Raw genomic sequence first — 20,607 nt, 5'->3', positions numbered from 1 at the left:
GACAATTTTGGTTGTATTCACTTACTTATTTGCACTTGAGATGATCTCATGCACCCTCAGCTAACCTCAAATCTGCAAACCTTTCTGCATCAGTTCCCAAATGCTGGAGTTACAGGTGACACCACATCTGTCTATGTATTTATAATTTATAAAGAGCAGGAGCAGAAGCCAGGTGTGGTGTCATACAGCTATCATTCCAGTATGCAGGACAATTGACTTTGGGAGGTCCATCTGGAGTCTACCGGATACCAGATACCTTTTCCCCCCTTTGTTTTTTTAGAGACAGGGTTTCTCTGTAGCTTTGGAGGCTGTCCCGGGATTCGCTCAATAGAACAGGCTTGGCCTCAAACTTCGAGATCTGACTGTCTCTGCCTCCAGAGTGCTGGGATTACAGGCATGTGCCACCAACACCCGGCCCTTCAAATGTTTTTAGTACCTTAGAAGAGACCCTTCAGATTTTCTGAAGGAACCAGTCCTCAGATTCAGCATGTTCACAGAGCGTGGGAAATGGAAAGGGAAATGTGATTCCCTGTTCTCCTCAGACCTTCAGTTTATTTAGATAATTTTATCCTGCTACTTTTTCCTACAGGTCAGGCTCTGAGAAGAAGGTCATTTGGGAAACTACAAATGTCTTTCTTCTGTCTTTTCCTAGAAAGCACCCAAATACAGATTCCTGATGCTACTCCTCTTGGATGATGCCTCAGAGTCTCCGGTAGAGCAAAGAAGCGAGCAAGCGAGTGAGCCAGCAAAACCCTCCCTGGCTCAGGTGTAGATTCCCAGGTCTGAGTAGCATGAGGAAGTAATGGTGACTCAGGAGGAGGTGACTGTGCCAGACAGAATAGAAATGGGAGCCCCACCCCCTCCCTGGCAAATGCATGATGTCAGGGAGACGGTGGAAGATGAAACAAAAAACGCCTTCCAGACTCGAGCCTGAATGACTCCGGGATTTCAGATCGTCTGTTACTACGAAAGGAAAGTAGCAACAAGGTGAGTTTTGACCTCTTTCTTGGTTTTCCTCACCAGATACTATATTGAATGGCGTCCCCGAGAATCATTGTTTAAGTACCCGTTTGACGAAGATGTCTCTAATAAGAGTGAGACTAAATTACAGTTGAATAATAGTAGATAGTTTATGTAATATTTAGGTTATATAGCAGCCGGGCAGTGGTGGCACTCGGGAGGCAGAGGCAGGTGGATCTCTGTGAGTTTGAGGCCAGGCTGGACCGACAGCCTCCGCTACAGAGAAACCCTGTCTCATAAAACCAAAAATATATATATATATTTAGGTTATATAAAGTACATGTTCGCTGACACAAGCTGAAGGCAGGTCGGCTTGGCTTTTACCAATTTCTGACATGTCACTAAAAGAGTGAACTAAACAGCAAGAGAGTGGTAAAAATTTTGGGTTTCTGTTCAACTATATATCTGAATTTTCTAACTGTAAAAACAAAATTTTCAAGCATACAGTGCCTCCCTCCCCACATCTAAAAACAAATGCAAAAAGTGACAGTGTACAGTGACTCTTCCAGACTCACAACCTTACTGAAATATCGTGACTCACACAGTTCACTTGCTGATAACACAAGAGTCCACTGACTCAGCGTGCCTTTAGAATCCAATGAGAACTTTCAAATCTGTAACACTATGACGGTCCTTAATTCTTCCTTCACTTTAAACCAGATCTGGGTTTTTAAAGACAGCACTTATTTGGCAATATTGGGGTTTTGAATTAAGATGTGACTTACAGAGAGTGATTTCAGTACCATTATTAGACAGCTAGCTCTTCCCACAGTCACGCACAAACCTACCCCATACTTCTTCCCACAGTCACGCACAAACCTACCCCATACTCATAACACAAAGGCATCCTTTACTGCTCAAGCCCCATCCCCACTTCCGCCCTTGGAAGTTGCTCATGTGTTTTCTGTCTTTATAATTTTGTCTCTTCCAGAATGCCATGGGAATGTTATCAGGCACCAGGAGCCTTCTGAATTGGCTTCTTTCATCTGGTATGTACATTTGAGATGCTCCAACTATTGTCCCTTAGGGCTGCTGATAGCATTTTACTGAGTAGGATGTGCCAGTAGTTCATCCAATATCAGCGTTAAACCATATAGAAATTATTTTATTTTATAGACAAAATGAACTCCATGACAACAGAATTTTGCATTTATTAAGAAAGAGAAAGCTGGGCCTAGCGGCACGAGCCCTTAATTTCAGCACTTGGGAGGTCTCTGAGGTCAAGGACAGCCTGGTTTACATAGTGAATTTCAGAACACAGAAATAGTGAAACATAGTGTCTTGAAAAAAAAAACAAAACGAAAAAGAAACAAAGAGAAAAATAAATTAAATTCCTATTACCTTGAATTCTACATTAATTTTGGACTTACTTGAGCACATATTAGGTATAACTATTTCAAGAACCACTTTATCACATACTTTAGGAACAGTACATATTTATTCTAGTTTTTTTAAATTGTGGTTTGCATTTGAATCACAAGTTCCAATTTTTTTTCACCTATAGGGGAATACAGCACACAGGATGACAACAGCTGACATTGGGTAATATTTTGCTTTATCAAAATATTCTGAAGGTGAGTGTTCCATGAGGGTCCCCTTCAACCTAGACCTTTGAAATAGCTTGTTTCCATTTAAACCCTAGTAATCTTTTACCCCACAGAGGCAACAGGTGGCTTAGAAAACAGCCAGTAGAAAGATAATTCATGCCCTTCAGGACGGGTGCCAGTGGAAAAAAGTGACCTGAAATACAGATCTCAGGCCCGACATGATGAAAATCTAATGCCACAGCTGTTGTCTCTCAGAACTGTCACTCACCATGTTTTAATTTCACAGTTTTGATTTAATCTTTTCTAAATACAGCATTGGATAAATACAGAACAAGATAACAAGAGTTCCCGGCAAAGAAGCCAGGTCAGTATTAGCCCTGTCCCTCCTGTGCCTGGTCCTTTGGGTTTTATTTTCTGTGGCGATTGCATCTCCTGAGCTCAGCTTTTATGCTCTGGAGGCACAGAGCTTATTCATTAACATGTGAGCCTCACAGGAATCCCAGGATGCCTGTACTGGCTCTGCAAACTTGTAATACACAGTGCACTCCTAGAGAAGAGGACATTTTCAGCGATGGTCCCCTTCTTTACCAAGATTTGTCACTGGTGCCCTCCTCTCAGGCATGGGTTATGTTATTTTTATTGTGAAGCCATGTTACAAAAAGCTGCCTCCACTCTAAGTGTACAACACTGGCTGAGGATACTCAAGTAAACCCCAAGACTCCAAGTCTACATGTTCTCACCAATGATCCTCTTTAGTCAATCCTACCTCCACTCAATTGCAGGCAACTGACTTTTTCTTTTTTTTAATAAGAATTGTAGCAGTGACTTTTTGATACTGAGAGAAAATATGTAACCCAAAGCAACTTACAGACAAAAGTGTTTATTTGGGCTTATGGTTCCAGAGGAATAAGAGCCCATCATTCTAGAGAGGTGTGGGTGAAATCCCTCCCTGGGGAGGACACAAGCAGCATTTGCTTGTCTGCTAAGATCCAAGTGGCAAATGGAGGCACATGTTCACTCTAGGGAACCACTGAGTTTATTGGGCTTCCTTACAGGACACAGCTGAGGAGCTGACTGTAGCCATGCAGGTGCCCTTTCCCTGCCAGCAGCCTGAGATCGGGCGCCTCCCTGTAGCTATGCAGATGGAGGCCCCCACTTCCCCAGCCTGGGTGGCTTGAAAGAAAACTGCCCCCAAAGGGAGTGGCACTATTAGGAGGTGTGGCCTTGCTGGAGGAAGTGTGTCACTGTGGGGGTGGACTTTGAGGCCTCTTTCACTCAAGATCCCCTCAGGGGGGCAGGTGGTCAACCTCCCATTGCCTGCCAGGTGTGATGCTCTCAGCTCCAGGACCACATCTGCCTGCTTGCCGCCATGCTCCCTGCCGGGATGATAATGGAGGGAAACCCAATTAAATGCTTTCTTTAGAAGAATTGCCATGGTCATGGTGTCTTTAAGACACCAGCCTATGTACTCTGGCCCCTCCCTGACGCCATGTGCAATTAAGGCCTTGTTGCATACAACAGGTGGTGGGGAGCTACTGGATACTTAGGTGAGGGGCTCATGGATGAAAACACTCAAGTCCAGCTGAGATGACCCTTACTGCAAAGAGTTGTGGCTGAACCTCCCAAGAAGGGAGTTGTTTGCATTGTGGGACAGTAAGGGAAGGAGGGCATGGCAGCAAATGGCAGGCGTGGCGACAGGAGCAGGAAACTGAGAGATCGCAACCTGGAAACGACCTCAGGAAGCATTCAGGGTGAACTGAGAGTGTGGTGCAGCCGAGTCTGCGGTGATGTACTTCCTCCAGCAAGACTCGACCCATAAAGGTTCCATAACCTCGGATAGCAACGCCAGCTAGGGACAAAGTGTTCAAACACAGGCACCTATGGGGACATTTCTCTTCAAACCACAGCCGTAGGCTCATTTTGTATTTTCTAGTATTTCTTGTAAATGGTGTGTGCTCTCTGGGTCTGGCTTGTTTGCACAACATCCACCGTTCGAGATTCATCCGTGTTGTTGCGTGTGTCTATAATTAATTCCTTAGCCTCCATTGTATTATTTTTGTGGGTATATCATAGTTTGTTTATCTGCTGTGTGCTGATGAACCCTTGGACTACATCTTTTTTGATACTACTATGTGTGATGCTGCTACAGATATTTGTGTGCAAGTTTATATAGTTTTCACTTCACTCAGGGAAAACACTCATGTAAAAATGGTTGGTTTATGTGAGTAAATTTCTTTGTTTGAAGTCTCTTGAAAACCAGGATGTTTTTCATGTGCTTACTGCACTTCCTGGCTAGTCTTATGCCAACTTGACACACCTGAGAGGAGGGAACCTCAGTTAAGAAATGCCTCCCTAAGATCAGGGTGCAGGCAAGCTGGCACAGCATTTTCTTAATTAGTGATTGATGGGGGAGGGCCCAGATCATTGCGCGTGGTGCCAATCCTGAGCTGCCGGTTCTGGGTTCCATTAAAAAAGTAGGCTGAGCAAGGCAGTATGAGCGAGCCAGTAAGCAGCATCCTTCCATGGCCTCTGCATCAGCTCCTGCCCTGTTTGAGCTCCTGTCCTGACTTCATTTGATGATGATATGGAAGTGTAAGCTCAGTAAACCCTGTCCCCCAGTTTGCATTTTTGGTCATGGTGCTTCATTGCAGCAATATAAACCCAACTGAGACATTGGATCTGGGTACACTGATTGTAGTTATGCTTAACGTGTAGTATTTGATCAATTATTGACTTATACACAAAGCTGCCCACTCTTGGCTTAATGTAAAGATATCAAATATCAACAATTTTAATACACACGACAAATATCCCGAAGCACCAATGATGTTAAATCAACAGAGTCCACTTTAGGATACGTCAATGATGTCTGCATGAAGAATGACTTCCAGGACGACTTTGTGACCATTATTAACTAATATTTTGAAATACCTAGTTTGGCTGTAATTATATATATATATATTTTTTGCAATAGTAAAAAGATCTGTTTAAATGTAATTTGTGTCGCTTATAGGTAGGTGTAGTTTAGAAATCCACACAGGAAGAACATTTGTAAATATGTTTAAACAAAGCTGGTTTGGAAACTGTATTTCATGTTCCATGTTGTTAAGCATAAGATACGACGATTTCATTTCCCCTAAAATAGAAATGAATAAACCAAAGCAAGGAGGATCTATTGTGTTTATTTGTACAATGAAGTTGGGTTGTGCAGATCCCTTTGTTCCACTGTAAATATTTTTGAAAATGTCTAAAATAAGCATCTGGAATTAGGCTATAATGAGAACTTGTCACCCTTAAACAGAACATATCTGTGTTGACCCGGAGAAAGACTCAGTGTTGAGAGCACGTGTCTCCCAGAGGACCAGGTGTGGCTCTCAGCACCCCAGCGGTGGCTTACAACCACCCATAACTCCAGTTGCAGGAGATCTGATGCCCTCTTATGACATCTGAGGGCACTGCATGAAAGGGCACACAGACAAACATGCAGTCAGAGCATTCATACATATAAGACAAAAGTAGATAAACTTTTTTTGTTTGTTTTTTGAGACAGGGTTCCCCTGTGTTATCCTGGCTGTCCTAGAACTTACTCTGTAGACCAGGCTGGCTTTGAATTCACAGAGATCCACCTGCCTCTGCCTCCTGACTACTGGGATTATAGGCATGAGCCACCACCGCCTGGCAAAATAAATAAAATCTTAAAAAAAATATACCCCCCACAATATCTGTGTATATTTGATAATATCCATGGTAACTAGATTGTCCAGTAATTCTGGGAGCATTATGCATCACGCTAATATGGTAAGAACTTCCTGGTTTACTTGATATGATCTACTGTGTACAATTAAGTATTTAAGACTACACGATATCAACCTTGTAAAGGAAAATTTTTGCCAAGTTTTGAGGAGAATTAAAGGGAAATGATGTCTTTCTAAAGTTGAACATTTTCAACTCTACAGTACCTAATAATGTGCCACGTGCATACAGTAGTTAAAACTATTGTACATTCAGGCCTGACTCTATACACACTTGGGCATTTTTAATGCATTATTTTAATTTATCAATTTATTGTTTACATTCCAATCCCAGATCCCCTTCCTTCCCTCTCCTCCAGCTCTCCCCACTTCCCCACACACACCCTACTTCCTCCCATCTGTTCCTCAGAGAGGCTAAGGCCTCCCCTAGGAAATCTACTAAGTCTGTCCCATCATATCTTTGAGGCAGGACCAAGGCACCCACCCCCACCACCCGTGTCTAGACTGAGCAAGGCATCTCTCCATATAGAATGGGCTCCACTAAGTCAGTTTGTGCACTATACTTAGATCTTGGACCCACTGCCAGTGGCCTCATAAATTGCTCCAGCTACACTATTGTCACCTGTATTCAGGGAGTGTAGTTCAGTCTTATTCAGGATCCCCAGTTACACATAGGCATTCTAATGTTAAAGTCTAACATATTAGTTATTTCTTGAAAGCACACGAAGGCAGTAAGAAATCCCATTTCTATTTTCCAGACCAAAGCATAGATGCCAACTGTGGTGTAATCTGATGAGCAGGATAATGAGGTCCAGACCATGACTTGTAACTTTCATGTTTACAGATCGGTGTTCCCTGAACATTTTTGTTTCTGCATTGTTCCTTCAGAAGGATGGCTCATGCTCTGTCTGTCTGTGTAGCTGGGGACAGTCCAAGTGCACATTCTGTACTCGTATAAGCTGAAGATGGAATGAAGTATTAGTGAGAAAGATCCCTTTTTAGAATAAAGTCCAGGCTTTTCAAAGCAAGTATGATCTGGATTTACATAATCATGGAATACCAGATTAGGCAAAATAAATAACAAGCAAATAAGCTTCCTTAGTGATTTTTAAAAAAGTGTGGCTCACGGAACCTACAGAGATCTGACTGCCTCTGTCCTAAGTGCTGAGGTTAAAGGCATGCTTCTTGATACATTTTTAAATTTATACATTATTTCATTTCGATTGCCTTTTGCATTTTTGAGAGAGGGTCTTACATTGTCTCAAAGGCTGAGCTGGGACTTGCGATTTAGCTTCAGCTGGCCTCATATTCATCACCATCATCTTTTCTCGTCCTCCCTGTGCTGAAGCACCAGCCACTGCCATTCCTGGCTGGCGTCACTATTTACGGAGCCACATTTTGTCACCAGTCCTCTGGGGGAGTTAGATGACAATCTGAATCACTCTGGCGGGATAGATAATCTGAAGCAAATATATGATGAAGAAAATATTTGCCTCCCAGTTTCTTTGTTTTGTTAGTCTGTGATGACTCAGGGTACCTGTTAGAGAAACGCCCGCAGAGGAGGCTTGGCCAGCCGGCTCTCTGTGAGCCTCTTCATCCTCAGGCAAGAGAGCCAATGTTTATTTTGCCTCCCGGTGCTGGCAAGGAACACAGGAGATAATGCTCATGCCAGCCTCGATGTCCTTACAAACGTGCTCCAAAACAGTGCCAAGCCTAGTGTTTAAACAAAATAATTAGCTTTTAGGAAATAAGCTTAAAAACAAAAATGTTGTTATTTAACCTTGTTGGGAATTTGGCCCGCTCATCTTTCTGATTTTCTATACAATGCACACTAGTTTCTACAATGATTTTAGAAGAAAAGCCCCCTCCCTTTTTGGAAAGAATTAATAACTGCTATCAGTCATGAGAGCCCTTACTGGTAGCTTTGCCTCATGATCATCATGTGTGACCATTATGCCGAAATGACAGTTGCATGGCAGCTTTACACTCACTGTAGAAGTTCTACAGTTCACTGGGCTGGACACAGAAAGTAACAAAAATGTAAACAGTAATTTGTTTGTTATGTTCAGATGCTTTTAGTCTACCATGCATTTTAAATAATTGATGGTCAATAAATTAATACAGTTTTTATTTTTATTAAAATCAAATAGGAAGTATATGCAAAACATAGTTTTCAGGACTTGTCATTATTCCTACAGCACAAATAAGGAAGTTATTATATACAGAAAACTGGCTCAGGGTTTCTATTCTAGAAGACCTGAGTTTGATTCCCAGCACCCTTATTCGGTGGCTCACTTCTCAAAGACCTAAAACTCTAGCTGCAGGAGGCATCTTTGGGCACCTGCGTTCACACACAGGCAGGCAGACACACACACACACACACACACACACAGACACACACACACACAAGGACTATTACTTAGTTTTTTAGACCCTTGAGAACTTGGAGAAAGTTTTATTTTTCTTGCGTTAACTTAAAAAGCATCTAAGCTGCAATATAAGCAGTTAGTAGTAAATAAACTTTAAAAGATAAATTTTCATAGTTTGCATCTTACTTTCATAGTTTGCTTAACTTACTATTTTTAAAATATTTATTCTTTTTTATGTGTGTGTGTGTGTGTGTGTGTGTGTGTGTGTGTATAGCACATGTGTGTGCGTGCCATGGAGCAAGATTTACAGGCAGTTGTAAGTTGCCTGATGTGGGTGCTGCGAAGCCAACTCATGTCCCCTGGAAGAGCAGGAAGAGCAGGAAGCACCCTTAACTTCCGAGACATCTCTTCGGTCCCAGTTTGTTATGGTTTATGTGTGCACCTGTCAGCCATGCGTCCTTGGCTGCTAGAAGACAGGAAACTAGAGGTATAGGCAGTCATGTGCTGCTCCATGTGTGTGCTGGAAACCCAGGACCTCTGGAAGAGCAACAGTCTTCACAGCTGCTGAGCCACCCCTCCAGCTCCATCCCAAACCATTTTTTAAAGGGAACTAAAACTCCAAAAACAAAACAGTGTCTTTCTATGTAGTTCATGATGACCTAGAACTCACGGTCCTCCTGCCTTGACTTCCCAAATGCTGGAATTGCAATCCTGTGTTACTACACTAGGCTAACAAGTTGTTATTATTTGTACATTTCATACACCTCCATCTTCTGGAATGTTTGCTGTTATAAATGGTGACAAGTAAAGAGGATTATGGATGGAATTTCTCTATCTCATCTCATCAAAATGTATTTTAAGAGAACAAACCCATGAAAACAAAGAATATGGAAAGGTGCCAAATTCTGGAAACTAAAAGGCAAACAGTCCTGAAGGTAATTTGGGGAGGGATATATTTCTAATCATGTTCAAATCATAGCTTATTGGTTTTTCATCTGTAAGTGTGATTTCTTTTGTAATTTCTCTCCTATGCAACCTTTCTTTTTCCCCAGGCTTTCCTCTTGAAGTGTTTTTCTTTCTTTGGGAAACTGATTGCAGGGGTCGAGTCTGGTGGTTTCTCAGGCCCGTCAGCATTCACAGCTCTCAGGCTTCAGTGTGAGCTCCCAGACCCTTAGGCCTCTGCAGGTAGAGAGCATCATTGGGCCCAGAGCCCTTCACATCCGGGTAGTGTGCGCTTGATTTCAGCTTCTCATCCTGATGTGCGGGGAGGAGGCAGGACAGAGCAAATAATTGAGAGTTGAGGATTTGTTGTATCATTACTCACAGGCACAGCTTCATTTCAAAAGATCCTGCAAGGAACATTTCAGTCTCCTGACTCCAACAGGATCATAGCCAAATCACTACTGATTGAGCATCCCAAACTCATGCTGAACTTCACAAACGGTTCCTTTGGTTGAAAAAACACTATAAAATTCAAGTTGTGAGTTTAAAATGGTCCAGGTAAGGGCCACATGGTGGTTTTAGAGGGAAAGTATGATTTTTATGGTGATGTTCAAAGGGTATACATACCTTCCCATACAAATCAGAAGTAAGATGGTATGAATTTATGGTATGATTCAATAGTACACAGCATGATTTTTTGAAGTCTATCTTTTTAAACGCTGGGTTTAATGACATCTTAAAAGCTTCCCAACCTCTGCTCCCTTTGACACTGCAGTCTGGTGTTCAGTCCGTTTCCTGCTTTGTGAGTCTTTGGCCTGAGAATATTCAACAGAAATGGCTAGAATTTTGGTTTTTTAGGAAAAACATTATCGTCACTATTTCATATTTTTTTGTACTGCATTCTTCTATTTAATTAATCAAAAGTGTGTTCTAACAGCTCTTTCCATATGGAATTCACGAGCTTTTGCCCCATAAAATGTTATTAGATTACCCTTTCAATGGATTTGTCCAGAATATTTTCCGTGTTCCTTACTATTATTTAAGAATTAGACACAATGAGATAATGTTACAACTTATAATTTTTTGGGGGGGATGCGTTTCAAGACAGGGTCACTCTGTGTAGCCCTGGCTGTCCTGAAACTCACTTTGTAGACCAGGCTGGCCTCAGAGATACAAAAGGTGTGCACCACTACCACCTGGCCAACTTTAGCATTTTTTATCTTGTAGCTCTTTAACTTTGTAATCCATTTCTACAAGATTTTCTTAACTTTACCTTCAAGCCTTTTTATTTAGAAATTGTACTATATTTATGATTTCTAATGCCTTCTTCATTATGATCTTCTACTATAGTGCCCTGTCCTTTTCTATCTGAAAGTGCCAATAGTAACGTTTTGTCCTCTTTGTTTGGTCTGTCTTCTTAGCTGTTTGATGTCTCTTTGTGTTGGTGACATTTCCTCTGTCCTCGGTACCTGCTAGTATTTAATGACTAAGCTCCACACCCATGGATGGAGCTATGGCCAGGAGCTCTATTGTGAAGTGTTTGGCTAATTCACTTTCTTGGGAAACTATTTGACCATGGGGATTTTTAGCAGTTGGTAGTTTCCTCCAGAAGGAAGTCTCCCATTTCTGTGCTTCACTGGTAAACATGGCTGCTAATGTTGTCAGAATGCTAGTGAAGGAATGGGGGTCTTGTCGTATTTAATGTAAAACATTTCCTGGAGTCCCTCAGTTTTTGTTACAGTAGCCTTGATCACTACTATTCCCCGAATCCTTCAGATATGAAATACTCAAGATATTGCAAAGCTGTCTTACACAGGATGGGTGGTAGGATCAGGAGGAGTGTGCCACAGCCACACAGTTCAGGACTTGACTTGACTAAGGGAACGAGGGAATGAAGAAAGGACAGGCACACTTACAGAAACGTTGGGATGGGGAGAGTCATACTCTTTGATGGAGATGCAGCCACAGCACAGACACTCAGCTTGTTCCTTGCGAATAACTGTATGAGCTTGTTGTGTGCAGGAGGAGGAAGGCATGCTGATCTCTAGAGGTTTCTGCAGGTGAATAGTCACAGGCTGCAGTCATCCAGGGAGGACGATGCTGTGGTTGACAGTTTCTACAGAACTGGTTTTGGCTGAAGGTTAATCATTCCTAGCATCTGTACTTGAATCGTTTCTGTGAGCCTGACCTGGGGAAGGTGTTGGGGAAGTCCCATGGATCTGAGGTAATGAAATCTTGGCCATGGTCATGCTCATGTCAATAATATACAGCACTTGGGACTTTATCTGCTCCCCACAGGGATGCTTCCAAGGAACATACTTCTGTTTATAGTTGACCAACATGTTTCAGTGCCTGAATTCATACAAGACCAAGGCTATAAGATCAAGGACACAAAGAAGAGTTCCAAGGGCAGAGGAAAAGGAGCCTGTGAGCACAGTGGTACCCATGGGACCGAGGAGCATGCTGGAGAATTGGTTGCCAAATACAAAAATGTAAACTTCCTTGATGAAATAAAAAACCAAACAATAAATCAGCAAAATAATCTACACTCCATATGATGTGAGTTCGACATCTGACTCAAGCAGAGAAACGTGGTACCAGGGTCCCCAGCATCCCTGTTGTCCTCCAGTTTCTCTGCTTGAGTGCTGTGTCCTCTTCTGGGAGTTGATACGATGGTGGCTGGGGAGCTCTCAAGACAACAGCCAGGTAAATTTCTCTTTTGGCTTTTCTTCCCTGGGACCCGTCAGCAGATTTGGTTAAACCCTGAAGGTCTGACCCTGCTATTTCTTCCATGCTTTTTCTGTAGCCCAGCCTGGTTTCTAACCCACCACCTTCCTGCCTCAGTCTCCCAAATACTGAAGTGACAGGTTTCACACCACCATGCCTGGCTTGTCCTTGATTTACAATGTTTTTGTTCTCCATGCTTGGAATTCCTTCCTGCTGTTTGCTTTCCTGACAAGCTTGTCCCTCTAACACCCCACATGCTATACTGTTTCAGAAGTCTTTTTCAAGAGTGGCTTAGCCTGAATGGCTTGCATTTTCTCTGTCCTTTCGAGTATCTTTGATGATATCATTACTTTTTTTTTTAGTGTGACAGCCATATTATAAGGTTGTATTTATTCCCCAACATCCAAATATACTCCCAAGTGAGAAGGAAGCATATTAGAAGGGAGGAGTGTTTTCTTGTGCTCATGCTCTACGACCTGGCCCAGTCTCACAAACAGATGGCACCCATAACTGTGGGTCAGTCACAAGGGCAGCTTAGTGGAGGTCTCCATGCACACGGTGACTTTATTTGGTCCAGTCCCAATGACATTAGCCATCTCATGGATCTGTACTGGAACCCTGTTCTATGGTCCGCGCCACTGTGAGTCGGATCACCTCATAATAAAGGAAGAGGGCATGATTTCTGCCCTTAATAAGTTTTATTTTTAAGTGATCCAAAGCATATGTAAGTGCACACAACACTTACAAAGAAATTGCAATTATTATTAAGCAGCAGGGTCTGGGGGCAGATGGAACTGACTGGGAGAAAAGGAGCCCTGTGATGTGAGTTGGACATACACAAGGAAGGTGGCGGTGTACCAGCCCGGCTGTCCTCACTCACCCTTCAACTGTCTGCTGACAGAACATTCACGCCCTCTGCTTGGCAGCTGGAATGTTTTCAGCAGGCTTGAAGTCCAGACACACACATTTAGCTCTTCAGTGCTCACAACTGGCAGTCCTTAAGATGGAAATCTCTGCACACTGGATCTTCCGTGAAGCTAATGTCTCGTTAGAACAAAGTGGTCCACTTTCGGGCCAACATCCTTTAACTGTGTTCTTCTTCTAACAGCCTTGCAATTCTGTAATGATACGCATGGATTTTTTCCCATTGAGGGAGGACATCTTAACTCCAAAGCAGTCTCCTTCTTAATGTTCCGAGTGGAAGGAAACAGAACTGGTGCTTTCGGAGACAGTGGTTGAAATAGTTACTACAGGGAAGCAACTTGGTCTGTGGAGGGCGTTAACACTGAGGGAGGGGGAGCACACTTGTTCTTTGCTCCATCCCCAGAACATACAAGTAGCACAAACTTACCATTGTAGGACTAATGAACACTGCAAATGACAGCCCCCTCACAAGCACCCAGTTTCTTTTCCAACTTTCACTGCTACTTCTGTGCCCATGCTGTCAGCCTCTATCAGCTTTCCTACTGTCGTATCTCTGAAAGCTTTGACTGGAATCCCAAGGAAAGTCACACCACTTGTCAGGATAGTGCCGGATGTGGTGACATGTGCTGTGACTTGGGCAGAGGCAAGTAATGTCACAGGAAAGACAATCCTCACCATTTGTCCTTTAATGATGACTAGACATTATAATTAGCCCACAACCAGTCTGTAGTAACAAACTGACAGATCAGATCAAAACTTCTAGTCAGTAGAAAACATGGGCAGGCATCTACTTCAGGAATATGAAAGATAAGGAAGTAGGAGAAATTGTTGCACAGTTTAAAAGAAAATAAAAAAAATCAAACATTGTGCCCTGTGCTTGAGACGGGCTCTCCATGCAACATCTGAAAATCAGAATACAGACTTAAATACTCACAAGATGTTTTGTACTTGTAACAATTTCTTCCCTCCCAAGTGGGGGCTTAGGAAACTCTGTGCCATGATCTTGGAACTACAAAGAGCAGTGGCTAAGAGTAAGAGTGAAATGGAAGCCAACTGGCTCTCTCTGGAGTGCGAGGCCAGTTCCAAATTACATTTATCACTGACATTGTAATAAATGATGACTAGAGACCCTGAGTAACCTACAGGTAAACATCTTCTGAAGAAATTTAACATTATTCTAATTCACAAATTGTGCCAAAAAGTAATTGCTGAAACACAAGTTTTGATGCACAATTTAAAAAAAAAAAACACAACAGGAACACAGAGAAACAGAAATTCATGAAAAATAAAAGTCATACTGGAAAGACTTCAGAAGTCTTATCATCAAATAGGAATTTTTGAAACTAAGCCTTCTTTACTCACAGAAGTAAAAGAAAAAATTTGGAATCATACTTCAGAACTGAAAACAACTAAACAAGTCACAGCAGATTTCCAAAGGACCAGAAAGAAGAAGCCAGACCCACAAAATTTAGTAACTAGATTCAGTAACTCAAAGAGTAGATTTAGTAGTTGACTCAACACAGATAAAGAGAGAATGTGTGATCTGGATGATAGGACAGAAAGAAATAGGCTGAAACGCAGGTCACAATAAACGGCAACAGAAGGAAGTCAGACGGAGAGGACACAGTGAGGCTGCACAGTGTTTGAAGAAGAAGTAGCGTACCATCTTCCAGCTTTGAGGAGGGTTGGTAAACTGCATCCAGTAATCCCAAGGTGGACAAATAGTTTATCATGCCTCTCCTAAACTGCCATGAATAATTACAGCAACAACAAGGCAAGTCTTGAACGAAGCCAGAGGCAAAGGGCAGCCTACCAAAGGCCAACAAAGAGATGATGTATTCACTTGGAAAAGGAAGGTCAAAATAAAAACAGGAATCAAAAGAAAGCAATCTATATTTCTACTCAGTGAAAAAACTCTTACAAATACAAAGATGAGATAATAGCATTTGATTTTCAGCAATAATGCGCAGAGAACTCGATGTTCAGAACACCTACCATGCTCTCTTTGATGCTGGAGAAAATAATTTCTTTTTATTTTATTTTATTTTTTATTTTTGGTTTTTTTCGAGACAGGGTTTCTCTGTGGCTTTGGAGGCTTTTCCTGGAACTCACTCTGTAGACCAGGCTGGCCTCGAACTCACAGAGATCCGCCTGCTTCTGCCTCCCGAGTGCTGGGATTAAAGGCGTGCGCCACCAACGCCTGGCCAATTTCTAATAAAGGGTTAAATATTCAAGAAGGCAACGATGAGATAGGCAACACCGGCATTGTGATGGCTAGTGTTAATTGTCAGCTTGACATGATCCAGAATCACCCAGGAGACGGTCCTCCAGGTGTATGCAGGAGACAGGCCTCCAGGATCACCCAGGAGACAGGCCTCCAGGATCACCCAGGAGACAGGCCTCCAGGATCACCCAGGAGATGGTCCTCCAGGTGTATGCAGGAGACAGGCCTCCAGGTGTATGCAGGAGACAGGCCTCCAGGTGTATGCAGGAGACAGCCCTCCAGGATAACCCAGGAGACAGGCCTCCAGGATCACCCAGGAGACAGGCCTCCAGGTGTATGCAGGAGACTGGCCTCCAGGATCACCCAGGAGACAGGCCTATGGGTGTGTGAAGGATTCTCTCTACTAGGTTAGCCTCTGGCTATGCCTGTGAGGTACTAGGTTAATTAGGTTAACTGAGGTGGGAAGGCCCATCCTAAAAGTTGGCAGTAATGATCCCTGGGTTTGGTTTCCGGGCTGAATAAAAAGGAGAAAGCAAGTTGAGCACAACCCTCACCACACTCGGCTTCCTGACTGAGGTCACCACTTTGAATTTCTGATGTCTTGCCTTCTCTGCCATGCTTGGCTGTACTTTCTTGTTTTTCTTTAGAAACAATCTTATTTTACATATCAATTCCCCCATTTCCTCTCCCTCCCATCCTCCCATGGCCCCTACCAACACCTCCAACCCACCTCCCACCTGCTCCCCAAGGATGGTGAGGCCTTCAATGGGGGCTCATCAAAGTCTGTCATGTCATTTGTGGCAGAGCATATGCCCTCTTTCATGTATCTGGACTTCAATAGAATCCCTCCATAGGGAATGGGCTCCCGAAGTCCATTTCTGCACTAGGGATAAATACTGGTTCTACAGTTAGAGGTCCCATAGACTGTCCAGACCTCCTAACTGACACCCATATTCTGGGGGCTTAGTTTTGTCCAATGCTGGTTCCCCAACTTTACGACTGGAGAGCATGAGCTCCCCCTTGTTCAGGTCAGCTAGTTCTGTAGGTTTTTCCAACCTGGTCTTGACTCCTTTGCTCCCTCTCTGCAACTGGATTACAGGAATTCAGCTCAGTGTTTAGTTGTGGGTGCCTGTTTCTGCTTCCATCAGTTACTGGATGAAGGCTCTAGGATGGCATATAAGGTAGTCATCCATCGCATTATGGGGGAAGGGCATTTAAGGTAGACTCTCCACTATTGCTTAGATTCTTGGTTGGAGTCATCCTGTGGATCTCTGGACATTTCCCTAGTGCCAAATTTCTCTTTAAACCTATAATGGCTCCCTCTATTAAGTTATCTCTTGTCTTGCTCTCCTCTATTCCTCCTGTCTCAGTCTTCCTGATCCCTGTTGTTCTCCTCCCCCTCATCTTCTCCCCTTCTCTTTTCCCTCCCTCCCTCCCTCTCCCTGCTCCCATGCTCCCAATTTGATCAGGAGGTTTTATCCATTTCCCCTTCTTCGGGGAACCATGTACTATTCTCTTAGGGTGCTCCTTGTTTCCTAGTTTCTCAAGGTCACATAAAAACCTGCCTCTGTTAAGTAACTTTTGTAAGGGCATTTTATCATAGCATCAGGAAAAGAAACTAAGACATTGGCATTTCCAAGTGCATGCTTATTAAGCAAAATAATACCAATTGCACCCCGTGAAGCTTTTGTTGGGATTTTCATTATATTTAAAACTTTAAATTGTGTGCTTGTGTGTGCATGCACAATGCATGGTACAGGTGGCCACAGGACTATGTTTGGTCATCAGTCATCTTCAGTTCATTAAGGCGACTTCTCTCCTGTTTCTGTTGCTGTTTGTAGGCCCCAGGCTAGCTAGTCCACTGGCTTCTGTGTAATTAATGATGCTAGCATCACAGGTGTGTTTGTTTGTTTTTTTTTAAATTGGGTCTCAGGGATCAAACTCAGGTTTCACGCTTGTGCAGAGCCATCTTCCCAGTCCTAGTTACTTCTGAGACATGTTCTCAGTGTGTAGCCCAGGCTTGGCTGGAACTCATCATCATCCTGCCTCTGCCTCAAGCACCATCTTTACAGGATTATACCATCATGCCCAACTTGCTGAAGGTTCAGTATTGTCAAGAGACAGATCTCTATAGCTTTTTCACATTTCTGCATGTGCTGTGTGCACAAGGGCCAGTAATGAATATTTGTATAGCAAGGAGACTTGGAGGTAGAAATAGTGTCTCCTCATAAAGAAGAGGCAGGTGTGTGTACAGTAAATTGAAAGTATCTGTGTGGGACAAAGGCCGGTCAGGCTTGATTACTCGGAACTTTCTCACTTTTGATGCTGTCTTCATTAGGGTTTCTATAGCTGTGAAGAGACATCTTGACCATAGCAACTCTTACAAAGGAAAATATTTAATGTGGGCTGGCTTACAGTTTTTGAGGTTTAGTCCGTTATTGTCATGGTGGGTCATGGCAGTACGCAGGCAGACATGGTGCTGGAAAAGGAACTGAGAGATCTTCATCTTCATCTGCAGACAACAGGAAGTGAACTGTGACACCAGGCACAGCTTGAACACAGGAGACCTCAAAGCCCACCCCCACAATGACACGCTCACCTACTCCCCCAATAGTGCCTACCTCCCAATAGTGCCAATCCCTACGAGGGCCATTTTCTTTCAATCCACCACAGATGCATACCAACTACGACAGATAACTACTGGATCAACCCATACCATCTCACCAGTCTTTGAGAGCCCAGGAAATTGACATGAGTATGAAGTTTATGTTTCTTCTCATGCTTGTAGAAATTCCCTTTGTCTCTAACTCAGCAATGCTGTATCTTATGCTTGTATTCTTGCAACTATGGCAAGTCGGATTTCAAGTATAGTAAAATCTCAGATCTTTGGCAGTTCACACACACACACACACACACACACACAGAGAGAGAGAGAGAGAGAGAGAGAGAGAGAGAGAGCTCGCATGTAGAGTTACAAGGCAGAGTAACAGCATGCATACACTCCATTTAATAGAGCTTATTAAAAGGATATAAGTTAACTCCTGAAAATCAAGCATTGCTCATGTCATTTGTAGAGTAAAGGAGAAACATTTAGGGTCATGTTAAATGATATATCTTTCAGCAATGTTAATATCCATTCATAACTTAAACATACCATTTTACAAATTTACAAATTAATTTTTAAACATACCATTTTTACAAAGGTGCTTCATGAGTATATCAAGAAATATTCAAATGTTGTGATTTTTTTCTCTGTTCTAATGTCACAATCAGCACAGAAGACATTGGATGTGGCATGTTTTCTTGTACACACCAAGGGGGTGTCCATTCTGTTGCAGTGGCTATTAGCTGGATTTCTATCAGTAAAATCTAGCTCAGGTACTTTCTGGCTGGATGTGAGACCCACAGATTAAGGGCTCTTACCCCAAGAGTACCCCATGCCAATTCAGGTGCTACTCAGAGCCCCAGGGTAATTTTACCTATGCTCCTCAACTGCTAGCTCTATCTAGTTACATAATTCACCACTTGGTTTGATGATGTCGCTCAAGTGACTGGAAGAACTTGGGGAAATGCTTATATTTACGGTTTATTATAAAGGGTAGCACAAAGGATACAGGTGACAAAACAATATATCAAGTGAGAAATGGGATAAGAGCCGCTTTGCCCCCACGCTGCCTTCAGGCAACCTCTGCATGTCCAAGTCCTCAGAGGCTCTCAAACTCCTCCCTTCGGCTGTGGTGGTGGTGACTGTTTCTGAGACAGTGTCTCATTATGTAGTACTGGCTGTCTTGGAGCTTGTTGTGAAGACCAGGCTGACCTCAAACTCACAGATACATACCCACCTCTGCCTTCCGAGTGCTGAGATTAAAGGTGTAAAACACCCGGGCTGACTCTTTTGAGTGTTTATAGAGACTTCATTCCTTGTCTGTTAATGGATCATGGCCAACTGTGTGGAAACATTAGAGAACATGCACATGAACTAATGCTAGTATACAGGTTGGGGAAATAGAGCAAGTCAAGTCCACACAACAGCATCTATCTGGGCATTTCTGGGCTGCATGTTTTCCTCCAAGATATGGAGCAAACGATCGACAGTGAGGAAACCCTTAAGACCTACATCCAAGACATGAAAGATTCCTGTGATCATCTTCGGGAAACTAATGTCTAGCTTTTAATGTCAGCACTGAGAATGGGATTGTGACCAGAAAGCACGTGCATACACACATGCACACACCATTTCTCTAATATGATGATGATAGGACGAACGGGGGCAGCTGAGATGGCTCTTCAGGTAAAGACACACGACACCCTGCAGCCAAGCCTGCTGTCCTGAGTTTGAGCCTCAGCACTCACGTGACTCCTGCATGCTATTTTCTGACCTCCGAGAAAGTCCTGTGGCATGTATAACTCCTCCGAACAAATAAATTAAAATGTAATAAAAGTCTAAAAGCCAAGTTTTGTACATGGACACACATACTTGGGCATCCTATCCCTTGAGAGTCTAAGACAGGACGACTGATTGCTGGCTTGCATAAAAAAATTGTTCCTCCCTCCACCAAATAAATTGCAGATCCAAGCAACCCATACACAATTTTCTCAGCGGTAAAACCACAATATTCCTTTCGCAGTGTTTTTGATCAGCTTTGGCACATGTTTCTTGTGAAGGAAAGTTGTTAGCACATGGTTCTGGGTGTTCAAGTCCCAGATAGTCTGGACTGTGGTGTGGTCTGCAGGTGAGAGTGACCAGTCATGGTGAATGTGTCAGGAATGATTACTTTTATCTTGACATGAAGCAGAGGGGTCAGTATGCTGTGGAGGGGAAGGACCTGCCAATAAAGCCCACCTCACAGAGGGCCAAGGCACCCCCATTCCCACCCCACTCTCACCACTCGGAAGCCTCTACTGGGAATCTTCAGAGAATCTTCATCCAAACCGTGCAGATAGGTCCATTTCCTCAGGCCACATCTGTATGCCCTGCTGTCGGATGCCAAGAGGTGTGGACTATCAGTGGTACCTGGTATAAACTGACTTATAAGAAATAATTATGGTCATTCGGCACCATCGCATTGATAATTTGTATTTGTTTTCTCATAGTGTTGGGG

The 20,607-nt window shown here is 43.1% G+C and overlaps 1 long non-coding RNA gene across 2 annotated transcripts; it reads left to right on the top strand.

Moving 5' to 3' along the window:
• Nucleotides 1-890: 890 nt before the first annotated feature.
• Nucleotides 891-12,160, top strand: LOC110339577. 2 transcript variants are annotated; one of them, XR_005869973.1, is made up of 6 exons: nucleotides 891-987; nucleotides 1,952-2,009; nucleotides 2,525-2,594; nucleotides 2,881-2,931; nucleotides 9,499-9,623; nucleotides 11,929-12,160. It is a non-coding gene; the product is annotated as an uncharacterized LOC110339577 (long non-coding RNA). The 2 variants fall into 2 exon arrangements; XR_002381628.2 differs by having other exon boundaries at nucleotides 9,494-9,623.
• The last annotated feature ends 8,447 nt before the right edge of the window (nucleotides 12,161-20,607 follow it).

Source organism: Mesocricetus auratus, unplaced genomic scaffold, assembly GCF_017639785.1.
Source record: "Mesocricetus auratus isolate SY011 unplaced genomic scaffold, BCM_Maur_2.0 Super-Scaffold_100020, whole genome shotgun sequence".
Classification (NCBI taxonomy): Eukaryota; Metazoa; Chordata; class Mammalia; order Rodentia; family Cricetidae; genus Mesocricetus; species Mesocricetus auratus.
The sequence above is the reverse complement of the archived record's forward strand: the minus strand, read 5'-3'. Positions and strand labels throughout refer to the sequence as shown.